General features: G+C 39.7%; 1 protein-coding gene and 1 long non-coding RNA gene across 3 annotated transcripts in view; one reads left to right on the top strand and one right to left on the bottom strand.

Moving 5' to 3' along the window:
- The window catches only part of KCNB2 (potassium voltage-gated channel subfamily B member 2), a 188,031-nt gene that overhangs the window by 143,942 nt on the left and 27,065 nt on the right, over positions 1-17,024 (bottom strand). The gene's annotated exons all lie outside the window — the stretch shown is intronic.
- LOC135280861 (uncharacterized) lies at positions 5,115-15,983 on the top strand. The gene is made up of 3 exons (XR_010347666.1): positions 5,115-5,286; positions 9,080-9,248; positions 13,038-15,983. It is a non-coding gene; the product is annotated as an uncharacterized LOC135280861 (long non-coding RNA).

Genomic DNA, 17,024 nt, shown 5'->3' with positions numbered 1-17,024 from the left:
GCATGTTTTTACATATATTTTATTATTATATAGTACTTGGGCAGCTTAAAATATTCTAAAACAGGGCAAAAGGCCAGCATTTTGCAAGCCTATCATCTTATTGCTACACTTTTGCAAAGCAGAGCTCTTTTCTGGGCTTGTTTTTGGGACTGTTGCGCATTCACAGCTGCTGGGTGGGCTGTTACTAGCTGGAAGAGTGGGATCAGCTGGATCTGCTCACTCTCCGTATCAGCAGTGGGACTTAAAATGTCTCTCTCTGAAAAGGATGACAGATTTCAATGAGAGTACACTTGTCCTCGGTGAGAGAAGGGATAGAGAGGGAGTGGGGAAAGCCCGTGTCTGGAGGAGGTCTGTGCCGCCACTCCCTCCCAGGGAAGCCGCAGGCATCAGAAACGCTTTCAGGCTGTCAAGGCAGAGTGTCTAATGCGCTGTGCCACAACTGGGTTGGCACTGTCATTACTCTTTTATGGGTGGCATCCTCCCTGCTGCCCACGCACTGGCACTGGCTCGTTTGGGTGTGCTGCAGCACGCCCTCGCTCAGAGGGCACCGCCAGGCACCCACTCAGGGCAGGGGTGGCCACTGGTGATGCTGAACCCCCTGCACAGGGCACAGCCTCCTTCTGGGGGTGCAGCAGTGAGACATGATGCAGGGATGTCCACCATGTGCTCCCCAGCTACAGCAGCCTGCTTGGAAAGGCAAACTTGGGTGAGACTGGCAAAGGCCTGAAGCAGCTCAGCAAACCCGTACTTGAGAGACTGGGGCTTTGTGTGAATGGCAGGCACCAATGAATGAGGGCAACCGCATTTAAAAATGGGCTTGGGATGGTATCTGAATCTCTAATCTACCTAATAATACCGGGTATTTGTATCAAATAAAATCTAGTAGTGTGCATTTATAAAGTCTTTTCCTGAGTCAGTCTGACTCTGAAAGATCTTTCTGAAGACAATTAAACATCATGAAAAATGCACAGCACTACCTTTCTTGGTGTCAAATCAATCACAGAATTGTAGGATGATTTGGGTTGCAAGAGACTTTAGAGACAATCTAATTCCAATCCCCCTGCCATGGGGAAGTACTCCTTCCACTCACCCAGGTTGCTCAAATCCTCATCAAACCTGGCCTTGAATGCAGCTGGGGGAGTTTCAACTTTGATGTCACTTAGATATTTATACAATTCCTTCAAACTCACATGTCAGAGGGTCAACACACTCACAGGAACCATGAATGACATGCAGATCTGACATAGGATCTTGTGAAGAGATGCTGCAGGCTTTCTCACAGTTCAATTGGGAGCTCAGCTGGGAGCTGCTGCTCCCAATTTTAGATGCACATCTCCAGCACATGCTCTTTTTAAGCAAGTATTTCTCAAATTCCTACTGGAGGTTTGATGTAAAGTACTGTGAACTTATTAAAAATGTCATGTAGTTGTTTTAAAATTGTATGATGTTGCCAGAGAAATAGCTGCATGATGAGACAGCAACCTCCTTCATGCAAAAGTGAAAATTATTAAGAATTACTTGTTCTGAGTACATAGAGATACTGAGATACTTAGAGAAATTCTTGAGATTATCTCCTGCATATAAAGATAACCAGCATGGTCAGACTGTTCATGTATTTTCATGATGGGGACAGGTCATATGGGGATCCTTCTGAGGACTCCTGTCATCCTCAAACATTCAACCCAATCCTTCCTCCACACCAGGGGAAAGTCTAGAAGAGACTGAATAGACTCTGTCTCTAGAAAGACTGGATAAGCTCTGACTATCTACTGATCTGATAGACGTGATGTAGAGACAGGAAGAAAATAAATTAGACAAGAGGCAGGGTACAAGATACAAATTACTAGTTATGTAAAGAATAAATTCAGCATACATTTGGGAGGAAAAACCAAAAGGATAAGGAAACTCTTAGAGAAAGACAAAGAGATGATGACTTGCACTGGAGCAAAGACAAGAAACTGGGCCAATGGAGGACAATACAATCTGAAAAAAGAAAGGAAAAACTGAAGCATGAGGAGACAGGATAAAAAGGAAAAGAGAAAAAAAAGAGGCAAAATAGGGAAACCTGTATTTTTTAGGAAACAAATCCCTGCTATTTAGAGTATGTTTCTGTGGCTCCTCAGTGAATACAACTGCTTTCTCCATGCGTGCTAGACTTAATGTGCCATGAATGATAGATTTCAGAAGAACTTTAGAATTCAAAATGTACTGTGAAATGTTCCATGCTCTGCCACTCCTGTAGAGTGGGGAAATGGCAGGAAATAATTTTGAACAACAGCGAGTGTTATTTTGAGGGAGACATAATGGCTTGTTTGGTTTGACATCCAAAACAGATATAACTGCGACAAAAGCATTTAAATGCTAATCTGTCATTTACAGCAGGTAAACAAAAACTAACGTGCATAAAATCTGTGGTGCTTGTGAGACAGTGCCCTAGAAGCCTGAAATACTGCTTCATTCAGAGAAGACAGGCATCTTGGCAGGCACAATTTATTCCCAAAATATATGAATGTTGAGAGCAAATTTTAGGTACTCAAACCTTTCTCTCCTGGTGTTGGATTTGGATCATACAGTTTGGATCTCAGACAGGAGTGATTTTTCATTTGCAGTGTATTTTTTGGAGATGGAAATATTCAGGCAGGTATTTTCCAGGAGCAATCAATACCTGCACAGTCCAATCAAAATGTACCCCACATGTGCAAATTCAAGAGACACAGAGAGATCCTAAATTCATCACAAATTTGCGTGACTCAGGAAGAAATGTTTGCTTTATTTATTTTTTTTTAAATATTCTTTTCTTCCTGTTTGTATGTGAAAGTCTTCAATACACACAAAGACAACTTATGAAAAGTCCCTGCACTGGACAAAATGTGATCTGTGACTTATCTCAAGGAGGCAAAATGATGGGAACAGAAAGAAACTCAGTCACCTGTCCCTCCTTGTAACATGGTGTGATTTATCTCCTTACTATCTAATCACGTGGCTTCTGTCACGCAAGTCTCTTGGCTCCTGATAGCTGCTGAGTAACTTGTACAGAAACCATACTTTCACAGAAATAGAAAAATATTTTAGTTTCTACGTGGTGATTGGCTGAAAAAAAAAAATTAGTACAGTAATGATCTGTTTAGATCTGACCTTGACATGGATGGTCAGACACTCTGGCAGAACTGTTTCTGTTTCTGGACCTTCACTTCTTAAATTTGTTTTGTCTTTTTCCTACACAGACTCTTCTGCAATACCGGAATGTGTTCTTTGGAGAATGTATGTATGCACTTTCCTGTGGTATTGACATTTCTTGTTTGTCACATACTCCATCCCTGGAGTATAAATGTTAAACTTCTGTTGAGCAGGCAATTTCCCCAAGCCCCTCAAAGGATGGTCATTTGCTCTATGCAGTAGAGTAGGTGCTGGTTCATGAGATGTCATCTTCCGAACATCCCTTGTCCTGTACTTGCTGTTTGTTCTGTAAAAAGGGAAGAAGGGAAGGCTATGCCTGTTCTACACAGAGCCTGTGTGAAAATGCACATTACAGACACCAGCCTAGAAATCCAAGATCATAGTTGACAAGTTTAGAACCAAGTTGTCCTCCCCTTATCTTGAGGCACGTATCCAAAGGAGCAAGCACAACAATTCAATTAAAAATAATCACCAAAGTCTGATGTTCTTTGTGCTATTCTACTCGTGGTTTTTATGTCCCATTTGAAAGTACTGATTGGACAAAAATTGGTAGAAACTTTCTTTTCCAAGAAAATTTCCAGCTCGGTTTCAAGTACAGAGCTTAAAGGCATTCTAGAAGTGTCTTTAAAATATTCTGTAGAATAAGGAAGCCAACATAGCACTCAATTTTATGTTTTGAGAGTCTGAGAATTACTGTGCTTCAAAATGTTCAGTTATGGTTGTGTGGGCTTTGACATTGCTCTTTCAGCTGACAAACATAATCTCATAGTGTGTCTAAGCCTCTCCACAGAGATCTTACAAGCTTTACTCTGCTGTCAATATCCTGCCTTGGGTTTCATGACCTAGGTTCAGTGAATACTTCAGGACATCCAGCACATGGCATCAGACATCTTGATGACACCAAACCTTGCACACTGCTGTTTAATGACCTCTTGTATTATTTTTGTCTGTTGACTTTCTAAACCCATCAAAGCAGATTACAGCCACTTACAGTGTTCATGTCTTCTGAGTCCTCTGCTCAGCTTAATACAGCAAGGAAATCACCTTATCTGTCAGATATTCACTGCACCCCAAAATCTCTCTGAAACACATCATAATCCTTCAGTTGGACTAAGAAAGGATCTCTTTCGAAAGATAACCACACAATCTGTTTTAAACATATTTTTCATTCTTATGTTCAAAAAGGAACAGGTTTTACATTTTCTTAATGTATTTTGTGAGCAATTCACTGATGCCAGTGGTGCATGTATGAATGCAGACAGCAGGCTACGACTTTTGGTTATTAAGTTCTTCTAAAATTACTTGAAGGTGGTAAAACATAACAACATACAAAAAACTGAACCCAGGCACTACAGGTTATACATATTTATCAGCCATAACTCTTGACAGTCTTGCATACATATACCTGGGATAAATTTTGCTGTGATAAATACTTTAGACATCCACTTCTTTTTTAATTGAGAAGATGATTACAGCAGGATTTCCTGATACTTGTTCTTGCACTCCCATCCTCTGTTGTTGCCTATTCTCATGTGAAGAAAAGTTTAACACAAATAAATATGTTAAGGTGGCAGCAAATTCAATGCTTTACCACTGCCATCATTTCACAATATGTGATTGGGATTGGTTGGGACAAGAGGAAAATACAAGAAATAATTTTTTTCTGCCTGGACATATCTTTGCTCTGTATGCATAATTTATAACAACCATTTTACACTCATGAAGAAAAACTGAGGCTAAGGAAAATAGGAACTTTTTTAAGTAGCAGCTGATGTTCTGCTTTAGCAAAGGGGTTACAGTGAGCAGTATATTTAGTTGTTTTGTTTTCTCCTCAGAGAAAGATCACATGCTGCATTTATGCAGGAAAATTTACTGCCACCTGACTAAAATTAGATAGTCCACACTTATGCTTTGAGTTTATGTCGTTATCCTGGGAATGGTGTGGGAGTTTAAATCTATAATCTCTGCATACTCACGGAAAGGCTGAGGACTATTCTAAATAAATGCAACAGCCTTGGAAATTCAGGCCTTAGCATTTGAATCATTTTTAATGAACTCTTTTAAAGCAGAGGTGCTGGAAAGCAAAAGTGGAGGGGAGAGGAAGGACAGGTAAGCAAGCATACCATATGGGCACTTAATGTATCTGGCAGCCTGCTGTTTTACCACTCTGGAGCCTTGTAATAGTATTAGCTGACACAGACGTGTGACTGTGCTTATCAGACGTCACTGCAGGGCTAAGGGACATGCTGTGGTGGCAAGCCCCACCACTCCAGTTTACACTGCATGCTGCAGCTCTAAGTGGGCACTGCTTCAGCTCCTGCTACTCAGGCCTGCAGAAGGGCAGCTACTTAAGAGATAACAAAACACTGCCATGTGTAACAACGCTTCAGTATTTTTTTTTCTCTTGGGTTTCTATTGAAAAATTTTGCTTCACTGTGTTGTTTGGTTTTTTTTTAAAGCAAGCTAAGAGCCCAGAGCCTTTGTAGTCATTGGCAAAATTATATTGGGGGGGGAGGCGGGGGGGCAGGGAAGGAGACTGGGAAGGCAACAGCAGCTCCCAGAAAGTGACACCAGCTCTCAGTAAATTAGTTGTGGGGATTTCTCAGGCAACAAAAATTTTTAGTTCTAACTCTCAGACCTCTCTTTCTATGGCAGCTTCATATACTGCAGGATATTGCTTACTATCTCTTCTCCCTATGATAGGCTGTAAATTCAGAGAGGCAGGAAGTAAATACCTAATCCAAACCTAGTGTCAGTGTTATTTTGCTTGGATTCCGCTTCACTGCACTCAGCTGCACTCTATCTTTCCAGAACTGAGCTCTTACAGTAAGCTTCTTATATAAAAACCAGTGCAAAATAATATTAAAATCAAATGCAAAATATTGTCATTTTTGTCAGATGTCTATTTCCAATCAACCTGAAAAATAAAAAAACTTTCTCACTCGCTGATATGTCTGTCTATTTGTAAATCTCATATCCTATTTTTGAGATCTACCATAAGCAAATTGGTTTGAATTGTGACACAAATCCATGTGGATGACCCTTAAACAGCCTTAAGAGTAAGTCATGAGCCTAATGAAAACTGCTTGTTCTTTCATTTGCTCATAACATCTGTGCTAAATTCTTAAAATAATATTTAAAGGATGTAAGAAAGTTTTCAGAAATTCCCAAGAGGCTGCCTTACATCTTATAAAAGCAAAAGCAACTATTATCCCAGAGAGCATATAAACAGAAACTATTAATCTAAAAGCCAGATTACAGCAAGACTGCATTATGAAGCCAATTCTGGATTACTAAAAGCCCTACTTTCCCCTTATTCTATATAATTTCTCCATTTTGTTTCAGTCAATATAAAGTCAGAATAGACCAGATACAGTGGTTACTTGTTTTTTCCCATTAAACTATTAGCCAAGTAGGGAAACAAATGTTGTACATCATTTTTGTACACATCTACATATGTGCTCATGTCCATGAGCCTGATAAAGCCTTTTCAGTAAAATTAACAAGGCAAGCCCTGCAGGACTAATTAGGTCTCCTTGCACAAAACTTTGGCAAGAAGTCAGCATTTCCTCCCATTTATTATTATGGATTCAAACTGGCTCTATTTCTGCCCAAGCCAAAATCTAGCTTAACTGGTTTTGGCCACAATGGGTATTTCAGTCCTCAGCTAAGGGTGTATTTCTGTGATTCAGTGATTCAGTTCCCTGACCTGTCTTTTACTGTTCATGGTCAGGACAAAGCTCTTCATTTCAGAGGCCAGTCCTCATCTGCTCAGAATAGCCACAAGCCAGACATCTTGAAATATGCAGTAAATTCTAGGTTTTTCCAGATTTAGAAAAACATATAATTTCTGGGATATTTCAGCTGTCAAAACAATTGCTATTCCTTCTATCAGGTGTTCTTTGATCTCTGTCTACTATTCTGTTGTTTCTCTAAGCACAGTACTTTTTCCCCTCAGGTTAGATGTCAACAAGAGAAGATTTCCAAGTTAGAGTGAAATCTTCTCTTTCATGTCCCTTATACTAACCAGTTCAATACACAACAAATGTTAAGTCCTGAGACTACCTCTGATCCAAACCATCTCATAGCTAATAAAATAAAATTATAGCAATGGGATACAATTGAGAAAAATACAGAGCACTGTCTGCCCCTATGTTGCTCAACAGAAACAGCAAAAGAAAAGTTTATGCAGACTAGGAAATTATTCCCACAGCAGAAGACATGACTCTGAATAAAAAATGAGCACATATGCTTTTATTCCTGGAAGCGTGACATCCACAGTACTGGCAGTTTGGGACCAAGTGTAACAGATTCTTAAGCAGTTTCCACCCTTCTGGAGTACCAGATTAATTCTCCACAGATGAATATGATGTAAATATGAAATATTTGGCTCCAGCTTGAAGCAGTCAAAAGTGATTTGCTGACTATCCCACCAGCATTTCAGGATGCTCTGAACTACCTTATTATTCCTGTCAGCAAACTCTCGGGTGGACAATGCCAAAAGTGTCTGCTTCCTTCCCTACAATGCAGCAACCATTTGTGAGATACTCAGAAAAAAATAAAATGAACCCCCCAAAAATCAATTAACCACACCAGTTCAATTTCAGATTGTATCACTGAAACAAAGTCAAACAGCTCAGAGGATGGAGTATCCTCTCTGTATCCTCAGTATTTAAAGTTCTGCATCAGCTGTGACAAGGAGTGTTGAGAACAGCCATGATCAGCAACAACAGCCTGTAGGTGTGCTGCTTATGTGAAGTACTTGCAATGCCATTTTTTAGTAGTCATTTAGTAGTAACTGGGGAGAAGAAACTATTATTTCCACTGCCAATACATGCTTTGATCTATAAAAATACCCTACTAGCTATGTCTGGGTACGGCAGATTCATTTCCTAAGTTGACTACACAACAGAAAGCTCAAATATTACGCTTGTGATAGAAATAAAGCACTGCAAAAATGACCAGGCCAGTCATAAGGTCACTAGTCTTACCACAGACCATTAATATCTATATGAGAATGAATTTTAGAATTTTGTCCCCTAGGTATAACTTATACAATATGACATTGCCACATGATCTTTGTCTAATTTTCTCTATGGTATGGTAAAAGGTTTTTTGATTTATTTTTCTGTTTCTTTGCCTGTGATGACCATTTAACAGTACTATTCTCCTGATTAGAATTCAATATGTTTTGAGTTAGTTCTTGGAAACTGAAATTTTATCTTAAAGGTAGGTGAATTACAAAATCTATCACATCTGTATAAAATTATCAATAGAATGGAGTTTGGATCACAAAAAAAGTTGCTCATCTCTGTTCCACCAAAGTATCTCATCTCAGTTCCACCAAACTAATCACTTTAGTCAAATGCTAAATTTTAATAGATGATTTGCAGTTAGCTACATGCTTAACTGCAAGTCATCTCCTAAAATTTAGCATACTAATAATATCCATATTATATATAATACACAAGTAACATAATGTGATGAAAAGAACAAGGCATTCCTTATTAATTCTGTAAACAATGCGATAATGAATTTTTGTATTCGTTATCATGGTTTCAAGGAGACCAACCACAACAGTTTCTAAGAAGTGACATATTGTTTGTATGTCATCACATTATACTTTAACAGTATAATGCTGAAGCTCATGAGAAGAAACTTTGTGTGACTAGCTGCAAAACTTTTCTTCAGATACTAAGGACAGCTTAAAATAAAAAAATAATAAAAAAAAAAAAACAACAAACAAACACAAGGCATAAATAATGCTTTTGCTGTATTCTGATACCTGGCTACATTTCTGTGCAGCACAATTTGTTCACTGCTGAATGCTTAAGTAAAACATTGTAGCACACATTAGATGATCTCAATCTTCCGAGACAAACTGAACTCCCATTTCTTTCAGGCACAAACTGAAGATGTTGTTTGCAGAGAAACCTCGAAGCTTCATGCCAAATCCAGCTCTTTCCAGTCAGCATTCTGGAAAAGCTGCAGCTTCCATCCAAACAGGAGAGAAGGTGAGCAGCTATGCAGACAGCTGACATTGCTGCCTCACGGGATGAGAAAATTGAGAGGTAGTTAGAGCTAATGCAGTAAATATGCAGCAGGACAACAAAACTGTTTTGCCTTCTCTTCCTCCTCCCTCTGGTGAAGTCAGATATGCTGCTTTTAAGCTTTTGAGAGATGTATTTGGTGATGCTGCCCTGAGAGATGGCTTTGCAGAACTTTGCCCATGCCATGCAGGTGCTCTGCCCGAGGTCCATCCTGCTGAATGAAGGTGCCTGCCTGAAAGTTGAATTCCTCCTGCAGCCAGTGGAGAAAGACATGTTTCCTAAGGCTGCTCTCAATCCCACTGAGCCCTTGTTTTTCCTGACTATGTGACAGAGCTTTGGACAACCAGACTACTGATCCAGGCCCCTTGGTTTGGGTGCTGAAGGCAAAAGGGATGAATCCTTAGCCCTCTTGCAACAGGATTGGGTGTGGAGAGCCAGTTGAACTCCAGCCACTGACATGAAGGAGGGCTGAATTCAATCTCAGTGCTGCAGACTTGGCATTTAGCAATGTTGCAGAATAATCCAGCCACGTCAACTTTTTCTAAAGTGCATGGAATATCTCAAAGTCAACACCTAAATGATTTTGACACCTAAGCAAAATTCAATTAATATAAAACACTTCAGTGTGAGTTTAGATGGCTCTCCTCTTTCTCTTCAATTCTTTATAATTTTTTGCAAGTGAATAAAAAACAAACCTTGGAAAAAACATTCCCTCTACGTAATTCCATTTCAGCAACAACTGAAAAACTGGAGTAACAGGTATTCAGATGCCAAGCACTTATAGAAGAAATATGATAAAGTGGGACACCTTGGGATTTATGTCAAAAACATATCTGAAAGAATGGCTTGTGGTTTTCATCTTCCCCATATGATAAGTGCTGGAAAATGCTGAAAAGTCTTATATCTGAATATATACACATACATACATACATACAAACACAGACATATATATATATACATATAAATATGTATAAAAGGACAGAATTCACTCATGGTTTGAAAGCTGGACTCAAAGAGAACACAGGGCAGGGCTGTCTCTTGTCTCCTGGGCTGGGGCTCAGGGGGCCACCAGTGAGGGGCAGATTGGGATGCTGGGCAGGTCACCCAGCCAACAGCTGCAGAACTGAGTGTGTGCTACTACTCTCCTTCTGGTGCTGCTGTAGGAAACCTCTTGTGCCTCCTATAGCTCTTTTGTGTCGAGAAATTATATGTAAAATCTCATTTTTGGCTTTATATAATGTCTCTGGGCATTGTACAATTGCAGAATACTGGTGAATGAGATCACTCCCATCATATGAACTGCTGACACTTGAAATGCTCTTTTGATTCCTCTTTTATTTGCACAAGTTGTTAGACTAAAGAGCCAGACAACTTATCATTTTCTTGCACACAAATCATCTTATTTCCTATTGTTAGAGAAACTGAACCACCACACATTGTGTCAAGTGACATTCCTTAAATGCTGTAAAATAAAGGAAAAACAATTTCTTTTCTTTTTTAGATTGATACCTTGATTTTCGTTTCATTATACTAAAATCCTTAAGTCTACTGAGTAATAGATATTCCCTTACTAAGCCTTCTAAAAAATCTCTATACAGGGACTAAGATTTGTGACAAAGATGTTTGATTCTAAAGGACAAACAACTGAGATTATTTTTATTTAGCAGATTTCCTAATCACATACTGCCTTAGCTTCCCTCAGTATATATGAAATTCTCTAACCACTGCAATATTTCACTATCTCTAGACTTCTGAAAGAGAACTTTTATTAATCAGTGTCAAAAATGTGAAACACAAGAATTCAGATATAAAAAATACAAACTCTCCTTACAGTATTTCAATTGTTCCTCTATTTTTACTCAAAAGTTTTATTCTATTCTAAGAACATAAAGAAATTATGAATTTTATTGATGAAATTATTTTGAAAATAGTGAGGTGTACCTCTAGCTACAGGGAGTGAGGGGGGAAATTACTGGACTGTCATTTTCTCCAGGCTTCAACCTGTTCTCTATGGTTGTCAAACTGTATCCATTCATCTGAGAAATGGCAGGGATGGACGCAAAGGGGTAATTGCCTTCCAAAGGAGTCTTGGTGTTTAGCTAACCCCTAATAAAATGAGCATCTGTATGACAGAACGAGCACTACTGCACAGTGCAACAAAGAAGGCTTCCACATCAGCCTTGTCTGAAAGCAGACCTGACATAAGACACTCCCTAACATGAGCCTGCTCAATATTTTATTTGCACAAGGACTATGATTAATGAAGGCTCAATTCTTTGCTATTTTTTCAATGATTCACACTAGTACTCAAAAGAAAAAAACATTCTCTTTTATTTCTCAATGCCAACATGCTATGGCCTTGAGAAATACTAGTAGTTAAGTGCTTTCAAGCCACAACAAAAGACCAAAATAACAAAACACAAAAAAACCCCAAAGCCCTGAAAACTCAGCAGACTCAAAAGATCAAAACCTGGCTTTACTGAAGAAAAACAACACTATCTTGTGTGGCTGCAACAATGCAGAGGAGATGGTGACCAGCTGTGCAGGAGCAGCGCAGCATCACCTTCCGCGGTGCTGGACACGGATTCCAGCCGCACTTTGCCACTGGCCTCGGAACACGAGGAGCTGCTGTCGTGTGCAGGGGCAGGGAGGGACACATGTTCCATTTTTCTTGTCATTTCCCTTGGGTGTCTTTTCATAACTGCATTCCTGCTAATTAGCTTCACCTCAGAGCTGGGCAGGGCAACTGTTTCCCCTGCAGGCTGCAGAGTGAGAAGAAGCTCCTGCAGTTGTACCTTGTTTGATCAACTCTTTGGGTATGAGCAGCACAAGGATACACAGACTCACTAAATAAACTCAAGCAAGTGAAATAGCACTGTTTACCAGAAATGAGCAAACACAAACCTCAGCTAAGGGGCCATCTGACCTTCAAGTACACAAAATGCAGTGTCCTCTCACTCAGAAAACTCCCAGCACAATGCAGTGGTGGGGACATAAAAAAGGAGTATGAGCTTTCTCATAGCTGAAATTGTCCATGCTAGGAAACAGCAACAACTCATCCAGCTTTTTATCACACATTTGTTAGCACCCAATGCCAGGAAACACCAAATGCCAGGGAGAGCACAAAAGGGAACATCTCATAAGGTCTAAACATCTTCTCTTTATTATATGGTTTTTGCACTTGCAGTCTTTTGGTTCCCTTCAGCTTTTCATAATCCCTGTCCAGACCCAGACGGAGCAGCAGATAGAAGATCTGTAGGTTTTCATTCTCTCTGTTTAGATCAGGGATTGTGGGCTCTTCCTTATAGCCTGAGCTCTTCACTCCTGAAGTATAGGAACTTTATTCCAGTAGAAAATTTTCTCAGTCATTCATACATACTTTGTACCTTTATATTACAGGATTTCTTTCCATCAAGGCTCTGAAACACTTACTTGGCTGACATCCTCAAATAAAACTAGGAATTTCACTCAATTTGCCTTGTTTTTTTAAACCTACATGGTTTACATAGCACCTTAATTTATACTGATTTGTCTGTTTTTACATATTTGGCTTAATTAGGACTTTGCTAGCACTGGGGTGTTTTACTGATATTTGTTCTATTCTTATTTAAGATTTTTTTTAACTTTCTCTCAAGTGGATGATCAGCTGGATTTGTGTGCTTCTTCACATCACATATTTTCCCTACTTTTTTTGTAAACAATTTTCATAATGTCTTCAGTTCACTTTTTGTGACACAGAGCAGTAACTAAATGCAATGTTAAGTGAAGACTTTATTGAAGTTTACCTCCCGCATCAATTCTGTTTTTCAGGATGCCCGGTTTGGACATTTTCTGAGCTATACAAGAGTGAGAAACTGGAACCATGTAAGGAAAAAATGACAAAAAGTTAATTCACAGAAGTTTTATACATGTTGTCTAAGAAAATGCCAGGCACTATGGAACCCTTCAGCATCCCAGCTGCAGTGCTCCAGTGGCATCAGCTACCGTAACCATGTCCCTGCTGGATGGCATTTGCTGCACCCAGGTCTTCCCCCCTCCTGCCCATCACTTGCTCAGCCTACGAGGTCTCTGGGATTGCACACAGATATTCTCAATTGGCTGGTGCAGCTTGAGTGTCATGAAAATGAACTGTGACCACAAGTCACAGTGAACAGGAAAGAAATGTCTCCATCCAGACAGCAGCTGCAGGACAGGTCCAAAAGTTATTTACTGCTCTTAAAGCCAAAACTGTTGTCTTGAGTGAATACACAAGAGCCTTAGTGCCTCCCTTATCCACTTGCTATAAACTCTGTTTCTTCTGCTTTACAATATCCTGGACAAAAAATTTGGAAGACGCAGAACTCCATGGATGGAACTTCATGGAGAAATGAACTATCTCTCGGTGTGCTGGTCCCTCCACAATGCACAGCCACACTGAAGCTGTCAGCATGGCCCTGCATGCAAGTTAAGAAGTTTTGCCTCCTAACCAAGGTGAATTACTATGAAAGTAGCATCAAAGGCTGATCCAACAATCTAGCTTCCAGTCCGGGCTAGAGCAGCTGGAATTAATATAGTAACTTTTGCCCTGCAACCTATTTCAGAATCTGGAGGAAGCTGCCTGTACCCATTATAAACTCTTGCTGTCTAAAGTATACTGGAAGTGTAGGCAGATTGCAGCATCTCAGAGGAGATATTTGATATTTGCTTACCAAAGCCAAAAGACCAGGATGGAATTAAGAATCAATGACTATGGATAAATATCTAAAGTAAAAACTAGTTGCCTTTGAAGACTTTCTTACACTTTTATCTCAGCTCTTAGCATTTATTTTTGGTTTTCCACCCACAAAGTCTTTTTTATTGACTGAAATTAAATATTAATTCACTTTTCAAGCTACACAGTAGAAACCTGATCAAAGGCAAATGGTAACTGTAATAAGTAGTAGTTAAATTCTATAAGTATAAAGTAATTTATAAATTTTCTTCTAAACTATAGCACTGACCTAAACATGTCAAAAGGCTCTGGGACTAACTGACTTGTACACCATTACACAGACACACCCATAATATATTGGCTAAAATTGCTTATTTTCCATAAAAAGGAATAGAAACAAGGCAGCTGAGTCTCTTAGACTTGTAAGCTTTAAATATCTGCCAGCATTATTAAATGAGAACATTAATTACTAATGGTATGAGAGGATAAATTCTGCCTGTTCTAAATATGAAATATTCAAGACCAAATTTCCACAGAAATAAAAGATGTTCCAGGTGAAAGATCTGGATCCAGCATCCTACTTTGTCAGAAACTTTTTGTGAGACCTTAAAGCAGATGGTGTGAACCTCAGGTCCACATTTGTACAACAGGGCTTCTCTGCTCTGTCATATGATTGTAAATCTCAAATCACTTCAATATTACAAGGAACTGTACTAAAACAATGATAGTAGGGACAGATACATGAATCTGCTTGTCTGCATTTAATTTGTAAGTAAGGCTCATTAACTTTTCTTCTCACATACAAAAAAATGCTCATGCTTTCTTTAATAGATGTCTTTTCACCCCAGAGCTAAGCCTGTGGCACTAAATCTATACTAGGAGTGATTTACACAACAAAAAAGATGGGAATATTCTCAGGCACAATGTATACCCCTCCCTGGGGTGTCTTGGTTTTGGGTTGGTTTGGTGACATGCTGATGTGACTGAGCTCAGCACCTCACTTTGCACGGTGATTTTTGCATGCATACACCCAACACACACAGAGAAGCTGTCAGTAAACAGGCAGGAACAGCTGTCCCCAGCTCACTTTAAAATTCTGACCTACACAGCTGGAGAAAACACTGCTTTGCTTTCACAGAAGGAATAATCTCACTCACAAGTAGGCTAGTCATCAGACCTCCTCTCTCAGGAGATGCCTGTCACTACTCTGAAGTTCCTTGCTGAGAATTAAGACATGGAAAACTGGAGACCCTTTGTACGGCCACTGCCTATGACTGAAAGGTCGGACAATAGAAACAAAAGTTATTTGAGATACTGTGCTAAGAATTTTTTAAAAGAAAGGGAAAATAATGCCATGGATTTTAGGAATAAAAACCCTAATAGGCACTGAGATTTCAACACATGTAGATACTTGCTGATTATACTTATCTTACTCTCTACCCTGTCCTCTCATCATCACCAAGCCTGGTGGCCTGGTGGCCTTCAGGGTTTCTTATGGTCAAAGGATAATATGAACATACACACTATTGTGCAGAAGAAGCAGAGTGCACCTGCACAACTTGGGCTACAGATCTTATGTGGAAGGGGATGGAAAGACTGCTTTTGCTGTTCAGACACAACCTGGCTTTGTGCTTTTTATATTAATTTTAATCTATTATCTCGCTTCCCCTTTTTTTTCAATACTGTAAATGTCCTTTAAAAACTGTGTTTTAAAATAGCACCCTTAATTCTGGAACCTGGCTTATCTGTGAAAACTTACCAAACAATGAATGCCAAAGTATTTGGCACCATTGAATAAATTTATCAGCATTTTTTATCCACAGAAAAATATATCTTCTTTTTTTCTTACATGCTAGATCAGTGTTAAGTCAGTGCACACCAGAGTCAATGGTTGGTTGCTCTTCTTCTATAAACACGGAGATCTCAGGTGACTTAGGTGAACATCCCTCTGGAGAGGAGGTTTCATTCCAGAGAAGTTAAAACAATAGTTATGGTGATATTAAAAAATAAACATCTAGCAAAAATGTAAAAATGCTGTGAGATTCTTTTGTTTAGACCTAAAGAAAAAAGAAAGACTTGCTTGACTTCTGATTGACTCCTTTATGCATTTACAATTGAGAAAAGAAAAATATAGTTTTGGATGGATGGGAAAAGGGGAAATCCAATTAAAAACCTCCATTCTTCTTTGGCATTTTACTTATGCAAACTCCAGGCAGGTTCAGTACCATTGCTGTGCCCAGAGGTGCTGTTTGTCTATGGCACAGCACTGACAAACTGCTCCTCCATCCATTGTCACATGTTTGGAACAAGGAAAAATAGCCAAGTGTGCTCCTGCAGCAAACTGATGTGCCACAGGGATCCACAGCTGGCACACGTGCAAGTTGCTCCCCCTCTCAGGAACACTCGAGTTCAGCCTAGTTCCCAAGGGATAATACTCCTTTTCACACAAGTGGAATATGAGAAAAGGTTCAGAGCTTTTGAAGGTTTTCTTCCCATCTTCCTTTTTAAAAATGGAGGGGGCAAAGGCACCACGGAGATTTGCAGTTGTGCCTCCTGCTTGCAAGGACCAGGTTCTCTTGCTGTTTGCATGCTGGCTTTCAGCCTGGCTTCACAAGCAGGAGACATCTGTGCCTCCCCCAAGCCCTTTCCAGCTGCCCCCTGCCTTCCAGTAAAGCCCTGGGGGAGGATGCCTCCAGGAAAGACTGGCAGCAGCAAGACCCTGCTAGTAACTGCGGTCTCTTAACCACCTCTCTGTCACACACAGCCTCCTTCTCAGGAACATGGGCTTAGGTGAGGGCTGGGTTTTGTTTTTAAACCCAGTTAGAGAGGAAACTGATGCTGGAGTTACAAATGCTGAAGTTACATTAATCTGAATCATTATTGCTGAAATGCTTCACACATGTTATCAGAGATTCAGTGCACTAAATGGATATTTCTAAGATTAGGTTTTTCCTTTCAATTTCATACCCGCCTAAACGAAAAAATTTGTTTTCAATTAACAACAGAAATCAGACTGAGAGGGGACACCTGTGAGTCAGACATAGCAACTCTCATCATCAAAGCATCTCATCATCATCAAAGGAAATTAATTTGCTTTCAGAAAAGAG

Source organism: Passer domesticus, chromosome 1, assembly GCF_036417665.1.
Source record: "Passer domesticus isolate bPasDom1 chromosome 1, bPasDom1.hap1, whole genome shotgun sequence".
NCBI classification, from domain to species: domain Eukaryota; kingdom Metazoa; phylum Chordata; class Aves; order Passeriformes; family Passeridae; genus Passer; species Passer domesticus.
The sequence above is the reverse complement of the archived record's forward strand: the minus strand, read 5'-3'. Positions and strand labels throughout refer to the sequence as shown.